The sequence below is a fragment of the Pistacia vera genome, unplaced genomic scaffold (genome assembly GCF_008641045.1).
Source record: "Pistacia vera cultivar Batoury unplaced genomic scaffold, PisVer_v2 Contig877, whole genome shotgun sequence".
In the NCBI taxonomy this organism is placed as follows: domain Eukaryota; kingdom Viridiplantae; phylum Streptophyta; class Magnoliopsida; order Sapindales; family Anacardiaceae; genus Pistacia; species Pistacia vera.
Genome location: NW_022196753.1, coordinates 20,041 through 29,924, shown reverse-complemented (window position 1 = coordinate 29,924; position 9,884 = coordinate 20,041). Strand labels below are relative to the sequence as shown.

Genomic DNA, 9,884 nt, shown 5'->3' with positions numbered 1-9,884 from the left:
TCCTTATTCTCATTGTAAAAAGAAGGGGCATTCTCTAAATTATTGCTGGTACAGACCTAACGTCAGATGCAGGTAATGTAACCAGCTTGGACACATTGATAAAGTGTGCAAAACTGTAAGTGGAATCTAGGTCCAGCATGCTTAACAAACTCAACAAATTCATTCAACTGAGAAACAAGAAGATGCTAGAGAAAATCTTTTTGTTGCAACTTGTTATGCAACTTAGAATAATATAACCTCCTGGTTAATAGATAGTGGTTGTTCAAACCATATGACCTTTGATGCTAACACTCTCAAAGACTTGGATGAATCTTATTTGTCCAAAGTGAAAATTGGAAATGGTGAAATGCTAGATGTCAAGGGAAGAGGAGTGGCTGTAATTGATACTCTGGTAGGTACCAAATACATTCAAGATGTTCTTTATGTACCTAAAATTAATCATAACTTGCTAAGTATAGGACATATGCTAGAAAAGGGTTATTCTTTGCATTTTCAAAACAAATCATGCACCATTGTTGATCCTTGTGGTAGTGAACTTATGACTACCAATATGATAGACAAGAATTTTGCTATAGATTGGAATGTACTTAGCACTAAGGCTTATCAACATACTAAAATTGATTCAAATTTATGGCATAGAAGGTTTGGACACTTCAGCTATGCAACTTTAAAAAATATGCATGATAAGGAGCTAGTGCTAAATTTACCAACTGTTGATGATCATCATGGTGTCTGTGAAGAATGTCAGTTCAGCAAACAATCCAAGTTACCTTTTTAAAGCAGCAAATGGAAAGCCATTAAGAAACTATAGCTTGTTCACTCAGATTTATGTGGACCAATGAATGTTGCTTCTCTAAATGGGAGCGAATACTTTTTAATCTTTATTGATGACTTCTCAAGACGTTGTTAGATTTATTTCTTGAAGCAAAAGTCAGAAGTTTTTGATGTGTTCAAGAGATTTAAGGTAGAAGTGGAAAAGCAGTCAGGGTGCAATCGGAAGTTGTTCAAATCAGATAATGGCTTTGAATATACTTCAAATGAATTCTCTTCTTTCTGCAAAACATCAACTGACCACTCCTTTCACTCTACATCAAAATGGAGTGAGTGAAAGGAAAAATAGGTCAGTGATGGAAATATCTAAGTGTTTGATGTTTGAAAAAAAAAAAAAACTACCTAAATATTTTTAGGCTGAGGCGGCAAATACTTCTGTGTATTTGTTAAATTTGCTGCCCACTAAAGCCTTGAATAATGCCACTCCTTATGAAATCTGGCATGGTTGTAAACGTTCTGTTGATCATCTAAGAATATTTGGATGTGTTTGTTTTGTTCTTGTTCCAAATGAAAGAAAAAACAAGTTAGAAACAAAATAAGAGAAAGGGGTGTTTGTTGGTTACAACCAAGTATCTAAGGGCTATAGAGTGTACAGTCTCTCAACCAATAAATTTATGGTTAGTAGGAATGCCATATTTGATGAATAAGCAATTTGGAGCTAGGCAGATGATAATGAAGTGAAAGTAGGTTCAAGTTCAAATCCTGGAACCAATATCATGTCAGAAAATGATTCATATTCCAATGATGAAGAAAGTACTCTTGCAACAAAAATGAGGTCTCTTGAAGATATTTATGGCAGGTGTAATGTGGCCTCTTTAGAGCCAATTTCATTTGATGAAGCTGTCTACAATGAAGGGTGGAAAGCAGCAATGAAGAATGAGATGGAAATGATTAATAAGAACTCTACATGGAGCCTAGTTGAAAAACCTGAAAATCACAAGGTGATTGGTGTCAAGTGGATCTATAGAACAAAATTCAATCCTGATGGCACTATAAACAAGCTCAATGCTAGATTAGTTGTCAAAGGATATCTACAACAATATGGCATTAATTTCACTGACAATTTTGCTCCAGTAGCCAGGTATGATACTATCAAATTGCTTGTGGCTCTATCTGCTACACTTGGCTGGAAAATATACCGTCTTGATGTTAAATCTGCTTTTTTGAATGGTATACTTGATGAAGATATATATGTAGAGCAACCTGAAGGTTTCAAAGTGCCTGGGAAAGAAGAACAGGTTTATAAGCTGCATAAGGCTCTTTATGGCCTGAAACAGGCACCAAAAACCTAGTATGGCAGGATACATACTAACTTGCTAAACTAAGATTTATGCTACAGTCCAAATGAGTCCACTCTTTATGTTAAGAAGGCAAATGATGATTTATTTCTTATTGTCTCCTTGTATGTTGATGAATCTTTGTGACAGGAGGAGATATGCAATCAGTAACTGAGTTCAAGGAGAATATGGAAAAAGAATTTGAGATGTCAGACTTGGGAGAAATGAAGTACTTTCTGGGTATGGAAATAAATCAAGATCACTAAGGCATATTCATCTCTCAGAAAAAATATGTTCAAGATCTGTTGAGAAGATTTCAAATGGAAGGTTGCAAGGCTATTGCTATACCTTTAGCAGTGAATGAAAAACTGAAGAATATTGATGAATCAGAAGAGAAAGCAAATGTTAAATCATAAAAAAGTCTCACAGGCGGCCTGCTTTATTTATCCTCTACCAAGCCAAATATAATGTTTGCTACATCTCTACTTTCCAGGTTTATGCATTCACCAGGAAAATCCCACTGGTGTGCAGCCAAAAGGGTGTTACGGTACATAAGGGGAACTATTGATTTTGGTTTGTGGTTCTCTAAAAAGGGTAGCAATCAACTTATAGGCTACTCGGACAGTGACTGGGCAGGGAGCTTAGATGACTTTATAAGGACTTCGGGTTACTTTTTTTCATTTGGAAGTGCTATGTTCTGTTGGAACTCAAAAAAACAAGAAATAGTAGTTCAATCATCAGTAGAAGCTAAGTATGTCGCTGCTGCAAGTGTTGCTAATCAGGCCATTTGGCTGTGAAAAATCTTTTAGATTTGGGACAAGATGAACAAGGAAGTGTTACACTCTTTGTGGATAACAAGGCAGCCATAGCAATCACCAAAAATCTAGTTCATCTTGGTAGGACTAAGCACATTAGTGTCAAGTTTGATGCTATTCGTGAGGCTGAAAACACAGGTGAAATCAACCTGATGTACTGTAGTTCAGATGATCAAGTGGCAGACACTTTGACCAAAGCTCTTCCTAAGCCTAAGTTTGAAAATCTGAGAATGAAACTTGGGGTATTAAATAACAAACACCTCAAGGAGGAGAGTTAGAAGATTGAGGTTGTTTGTATCTCTTACTATCTTTCATGTTNCCAATGACATTAGGGAGTTTATATACTAAAACTCTTAAGTCCTTGAGAATACAAAAATGCCTTTACTAAACACCTAAATAGATAAATATAATATAAAAGGAATTTGTGTCTCACATCAACAATATTTATGGAGTAACCACTACTTAGTGGCTTAATGGTAAAAGAGTAAAAGAAAGATTTATGGGCTCCTGAGTTCGAGTCTCTCTAGACACTAATAGCGGTGGCCACGGGGACTTTTACCAGGTCGATAGTTCTAAGTTCTCAGGAGATCGGTTGAGGTGCATGTAAACTTAACCAAACACCCTCGGTGATAAAGAAAAAAATATAGGCTGTGTTTTGTAGAGTATTTAGAATAAATTTTTTGAAAAAGTTGAGTTGAGTTGAGTTGGGTTATTATTATGAGAATATGTTTTGAATATGAAAATGTGTTTAGTAAAAATTTTTAATATTATATTAGAGTTGAATAAATTATTGAATAATTATTTGGTATATTTTTTTTATAAAGGATTTATTGATAGAATATTTTGGTGCACTTTATTAAAATAAATTTTTATTATAGTCTAAAACTTTTCAATTTACATTTTAATAATATTAAATATTTGTTTAGTAATTTTTTTAATCACTAAATTAAAAACAAATTCTTCATATTAATTTCAAGTATTAATACATCATTTAAAAATACTACATTAATACATATTTGAATTAATAATACGAAGCTACAAATTATCAACCCTAACAATTGTTTGTACACCTATACTCCATTAACAACTACGACATGGTCAAATATTGTGTCCATATTTCAGTAATTATGTTATCCCGTAGAGTCGTCATATCGTCTATAATATGTTAATACGATTGGCTCGATCCCTCCCAATTCCCTTCATCTTCTGCCCTATTTTTGACATCAAAATATTCTTGCTTATAAACTCTTATCTTTATTAAACTGTTCGAGGATAGAGTTCTACATATTGTACCTTTTGATAAAATTATGAAATACACAATATACCATAGCAATTTTAGCTTATTTCTCTAACGGATAACTATTCATGCCATCCAGAATAGGCAACCTTTTTTTTTAAAACACCAAAGTTATCATATCCTGTTTGCGTCACCCGGTGAATGAGTGAAAAAGAAGAAGAAGAACTAGCTGGTCAGACTATCTATGGAGAGAGAGAGAGAGATAAAGGGAGGAAGAGAGTTTGCGTCGCCTGGTGAAGGACTGATTAAGAAGAAGAAGAACAAAAAAGAAGAAGAGGAATGAAGACGTTTGCGTATGTGGTGGATGCGTGAAAGAAGAAGAAGAAGAAGAAGAAAGAAAGATAGTTGTCAGAGAGAGCAGATAAAAGATGAGACTGAGAGAGACAACGGTAAAAAAAGTAGTAGATAGGATTTTGAAAATTATTTTATTTGAATATTAAAATAAAGGCTCACTTTTATTATTTAGACAAAAAAAAAAAATAGTAGAATACTATTCTAAACAGTAAACCAATCACAATCATAGAGTAATGCTATACTTATTCACAATCTTACTAACCATTTTACAATCTTGGAAAATATAACGGCATAGTATGGGTACCATATGCATAGTACCCGTACTATGTCGTTATATTTATCAGGATAGTAAGATGATTAGTAAGATTGTGAGTAAGCATAGTTTTATTGCACAATCATATATATTTACGGAGTAGATTTAAGTATTTGATTATATTCTTGTTCCTTCTATTTAATCTAAATCAAGATTAAAATTATATTTAATCGTCCTAATAAAATCAAAGAATTTTGGCCAAAAAATATGTTTTATTTCTTTATACAGTATGCAGTTTTAAAATCTTGATAATTTTAGACGGTTTAATTTTAAATTTTCTAAATTTATTAGTTATACACGAATATAGTGGTACTATAAACCCCTTTATATTTTGAAAATTATTCAAAAATTACCCTTTGGCCTAACGCCGTTAAAATAATTTAACTATGAAAGGTTAAGAAGGGAATTTTACACTCTTTTTAGGCAAAAAATTGGAACTTATTTAAATTTGTAAAACTCTTTTACAGGTTAACCGTCTCTTTTCATATTTTCCGGTTACCTCTCACCCCTTGACCGCTTTTCATCTTCTTCTTCCCCATCCTTCTCTTTTCATTTCAAAACCCTAGATCAGTAAACCTCTTTCACTCTGCCAACCATGTTACATTGAATTTGATCACTTTTATTCATTAACTGCAACGTTAAAGCATGCTTATAATTGTTGACACATCTAAACTGCTTATAACCTGAAAGCCAGAAGCAATTTTTGGATTTCTTGCAATTCTACGGTGACATCTTTGATCTGCTTTCTTTCGCTTGGCAATTCTGCGGAGCACTGGAGCCCTAGTCTCAACAACGAGACTAGAGTCTCGTGAATCTTGCCTTGTAAGGTTGGTTGCAATATGCCTCTGCAATCTTGGACTTGAAGAGCTTCTTCCAGAATTGTTGAGTCCACGATATCAGCCACTTGATCTGGTGCTGACATCTTTACAAAGCTGTGTAGACTAAGGCCTTCCCTGAACATGTCATCGGTTGGTCTCCTTCCAGTCAACATTTCCAGCAATAGGACGCCGAAGCTGTACACATCTCCATATGTTGAAACCTCACCAGATAATCCATACTCTATTTTTAATTAGCAGTGAACACTTAATCATTAATAAGAAAGAGAAAAATTTACTCACAACTACTGAAAAATCTGTTAGTCTCCCTTTTGATTCTTGAAAAGGACATTGAAAATCAATTCTTAAATTTTTTATTAAAAAAAATCGTTCTTTTAATCTTCTGTTACCCTTTTCAAGAACCAAATGCAGCCTTAATAAGATTCTAAGAAAAGGGTTGGTGTTACCTGGAGAGACATAACCGATGGAGCCCTTTAACCTACTTGAGCTGGTTGGGTCTTGAGGAGGGTTATCATAAAGTAGCCTTGCTAACCCAAAATCACCAACATGGGCGACCATGTCATTGTCAAGTAGCACATTGCTTGGCTTAAGATCACAATGAACAATGCGTGTGTGGCAATGGTGGTGGAGATACTCCAATGCATTCGCTACATCAATGGCGATGCTCAGCCTTTGCATCAAATTCAGATCTGGCCTCGGATTTTCCAATTCATTATTTTGATGTAACCACTCTTCTAAACTCCCATTCGGCATTAACTCATAACCAGCCTTGAATTCATTGCCCTTGTATCTAGACTTGAGCAAGAAGTGATTATTTTCACAATTGCGATGTCGCATGCACCTCAAGGCGCCACATTCAGCAGTGGCTTTTTGAAGCTCCCCTTTGTTGAAGATCTAGTACCTTCACTGCAACAGGTGTTTCCTCGCGGCCTAGACTGCCTTTATACACGAAACCATAGCCCCCACTGCCTATCAAATTTGCAGAGGAGAACCTTTCTGTTGCTTTCAGGAGCTCTGCATAAAAATCTTCAAATACTTACCCTCCATAGGAGAATCAACCAACGCTTTTCTTCCTTTTCCTCCTCCAACAGACTATTACCACAAAGCATATGTGAAAGCAAGCAAATAGCCAAGGAAGCTGTTATTTTGAAAGCGAGTCGTTGCCATAATTTCCCTGTACCCAATGGATGGGCAGCTATGCAAATGCAATTCTGGGATTCCTCCGCAAAGCTGACCATTTCCTATGATTGAAACTGCACTTGCATTTTAAAAGATACCTTCTTTTGGTACCTCACCCTCAAGATTATTGAAGGACAGGTTTTAACGTTTGCAAACAGAAACGTATCCAATTGGGGATTTTCCCAGTAAAGTTATTCTGCGAAAGATCAAGGTCTTCAAGACCTTTTAAAGAACTTATTGGAGGGATATGTCCCTTGAAAGGAATTCTCTCTCAGATTTAGGCTCGCCAGGCTAAGACAATTTGCAAGTGAACTTGGAATTTGCCCTAGATATTTATTCTCTGATAAGTCTAGCATTCGTAATTTTTCAGGCTACCTACTTCCAAAGGTATAGGCCAGTTAAATGATTGCGAGACAAGTCCAACCATCCTGATAGAGGTAGACCATAACTGAAATGGTATGGCCCCAGAAAGGTTGTTTTCCTGAGAGACCTAAATTCTGCAGTATTTGGCAGTTCCCTAGACTTGAAGGTATGCTTCCCTGTATGGAATTGTCATCTAAACCAGTTCTGACAAGTAAGTTAAATTTCCAAGGGAGGAAGGAATTTCACCTGAAAAACTGTTTCCAAATATGGACAATATCTGTAGTTTCGAGAGATATCCCACAGTAATTGGAATGATTCCTGTGAGAAGATTCTCCTCCATGCCTATTGAGATCAAACTTTTGAGTTTTTCAATACCTGTTGGGATGCTACCAGATATCTGGTTTTGTCCCATTAATAAATAGGTAAGTTCAGATGAGAAATTAGCAATGGAATCCGGCAATTTCCCACGCAAACTATTTTTGCTCAGGCTGAGTACTTTCAAGTGGGTACAGTTAACCAAAGAGGAGAGAAAACTGAGGTCATCACCCTCCTCAGTTCCAAGGTTATTTCTAGCAAAGTTGAGCAAGGTCAGATTTTTCAATCTTCCCAGATTTACAGGGATTGAACCAGTAAAAAGATTATTTGAAAAATCTAGCTGTTCAAGTTTACTTGCATTAGATATTGAGTGAGGTATAGCCCCTGTAAACCTATTACCCGCGAAAAGAAGTACACGGATATTAGGAAGTGTGAGTCCAATGTAAGGTGGGATTTCTCCGACAAGTTGGTTGCCTGTTACAGCAAAGTACTCCATAGAAGAGATATTAAAGAGCTGGGAGGGAATTGAACCTGTTAAGAAGTTATTTACTGAAATTTGAAACATGTTCAGCCTCTTCAATTGGCCAAGCCCAACAGGGATATCGCCGCTGAGACTGTTTTCTGATAGAGAAAGCTTCTCTAGAAACAAAAGGTTTGAAAGTGACTGAGGGATGGATCCAGTCAGATTGTTGACGGCAAGCCCAAGTCCAGTTAATTTAAACAAAGTGCCTAGTTCAGCAGGAATTGTCCCTTCCAGCTTATTCATGACTAAGTCAAGAGTCCTGAGTTCTGAACAACGAGTGAGATTAATGGGAATCTCTCCCTGAAACATGTTACGGTTGAACACCATGGCTCGCAACCGAAACAGACGGCCCATTTCATGTGGTATGTCACCGTAGAAATGGTTGTTTTGAAGATTTATAATTCTGAGGAATGTCAAGTTTCCTATGTAAGGAGAAACCGTACCTGTCAAATTTTGGCCAGGGAGATTCAGAGCTGTGACCCTTCGGTGTCGAATGCCGCAAGTGACACCATGCCACTGGCAAATTCGGACGGAATCATTCCAGGTGCTTAAAGCTCCAAAAGGATTGGGGGCAACCTTACTTTTGAAAGCGAGCAAAGCTAGTTTATCTGTTTCACTTCCAGGTTTCACGCCATGGGAGAAAGTAATTTGAGAGTAACTGAGAAGGATAGAAAGGAAGAAAACTAAGAATGCCCCCGAGAAAAAGGTAGCATTCATTTTTCCAAGAATCTATGAAATGGAAGAAATATGTTCTTGCTGTTTTGATAATCTGTATATGTTCAGCTTCAATCCATGGCTTCTCTTTATATTACAAAGCTATTAAGCTAACACAGACTAAAGTCTATTTTGTGGTGATCAAAAAGCAAGACTCCTTACGCGGAAAAATTGTGCAATGCGAGAGGAAATTACATGGAAAGCTCGTAAAGGAGTGATAAATTCTTCTTGTTTTGTTTTTTTTCTGCAGAAAATCCTATTGAATGAACCACTATTTGTTTTTTATTATCGTGACGCACTAATTCAATGTCTTATCGTTACTTAAATTCAACATAGGCTGCTGTTATTGAAGCTAGTGGCTCATTAAAGTTGTGATTGAAGGAGAAGTGCGGAAAGAGGAGATTCACCGAACACCGATAATTGTTGTGATGGGCCCAATTTCAAAGATGAAAACAGATCTCCATAGATCATGCTCAATCTCTGCTGTTACTATCTAAGAAATTGTCTTCAGAATGGAGAAGCTAGAGTGGTCTGGTCAATATCATTGTTGAAGGGATGGGCCCTATTTTTTAAATATTCTTTTATTATTTGTGCGTTGTTTACCAAGTAGTAAGGTTTGTTCTTGAGTTTATTTTTTCGTTGTATGATCGTATAATTTCACAATAATTCCTTACATTTCTTTTTTTAAAACATCCACTCTTCAATGTTTTTTTTTTTATTTTTTTTATGATCGGAGATATCCAAACCAGCTTATACATACTTCAATTAATCTATCTGAACCCTGAAACTACTAGTCGAATAAAAGCTCTAGTGATTACCCCTATTAACACCTGAAAAAATGTTTTATTTATTGCCACATCCCAACTTGTAATCTATTATATCGTAAGCAAAACTATTTTTTAATTAGAAATATTAATGTAATTTCTTCTAAAGTTTATAAGTTTTTCTTATATTTTAATCACAACTCATTGACTGATTTTCTCTTTCCTTTTGGTATTCTATGCATTCTCATGCATGTTCTTTCTAATCATTTATATTAATTTCTCTCATGTTTTTATTTTCCAATTAAATTACTTTCTACTTTACTTAAAATATTAATTATTGTTCTTATAAATAAAATTTTCAAT

The 9,884-nt window shown here is 35.5% G+C and overlaps 1 pseudogene; it reads right to left on the bottom strand.

Annotated features, from left to right (window-relative positions):
• Nucleotides 1-5,425: 5,425 nt before the first annotated feature.
• LOC116119201 lies at nucleotides 5,426-8,981 on the bottom strand (annotated as a pseudogene).
• Nucleotides 8,982-9,884: the final 903 nt, after the last annotated feature.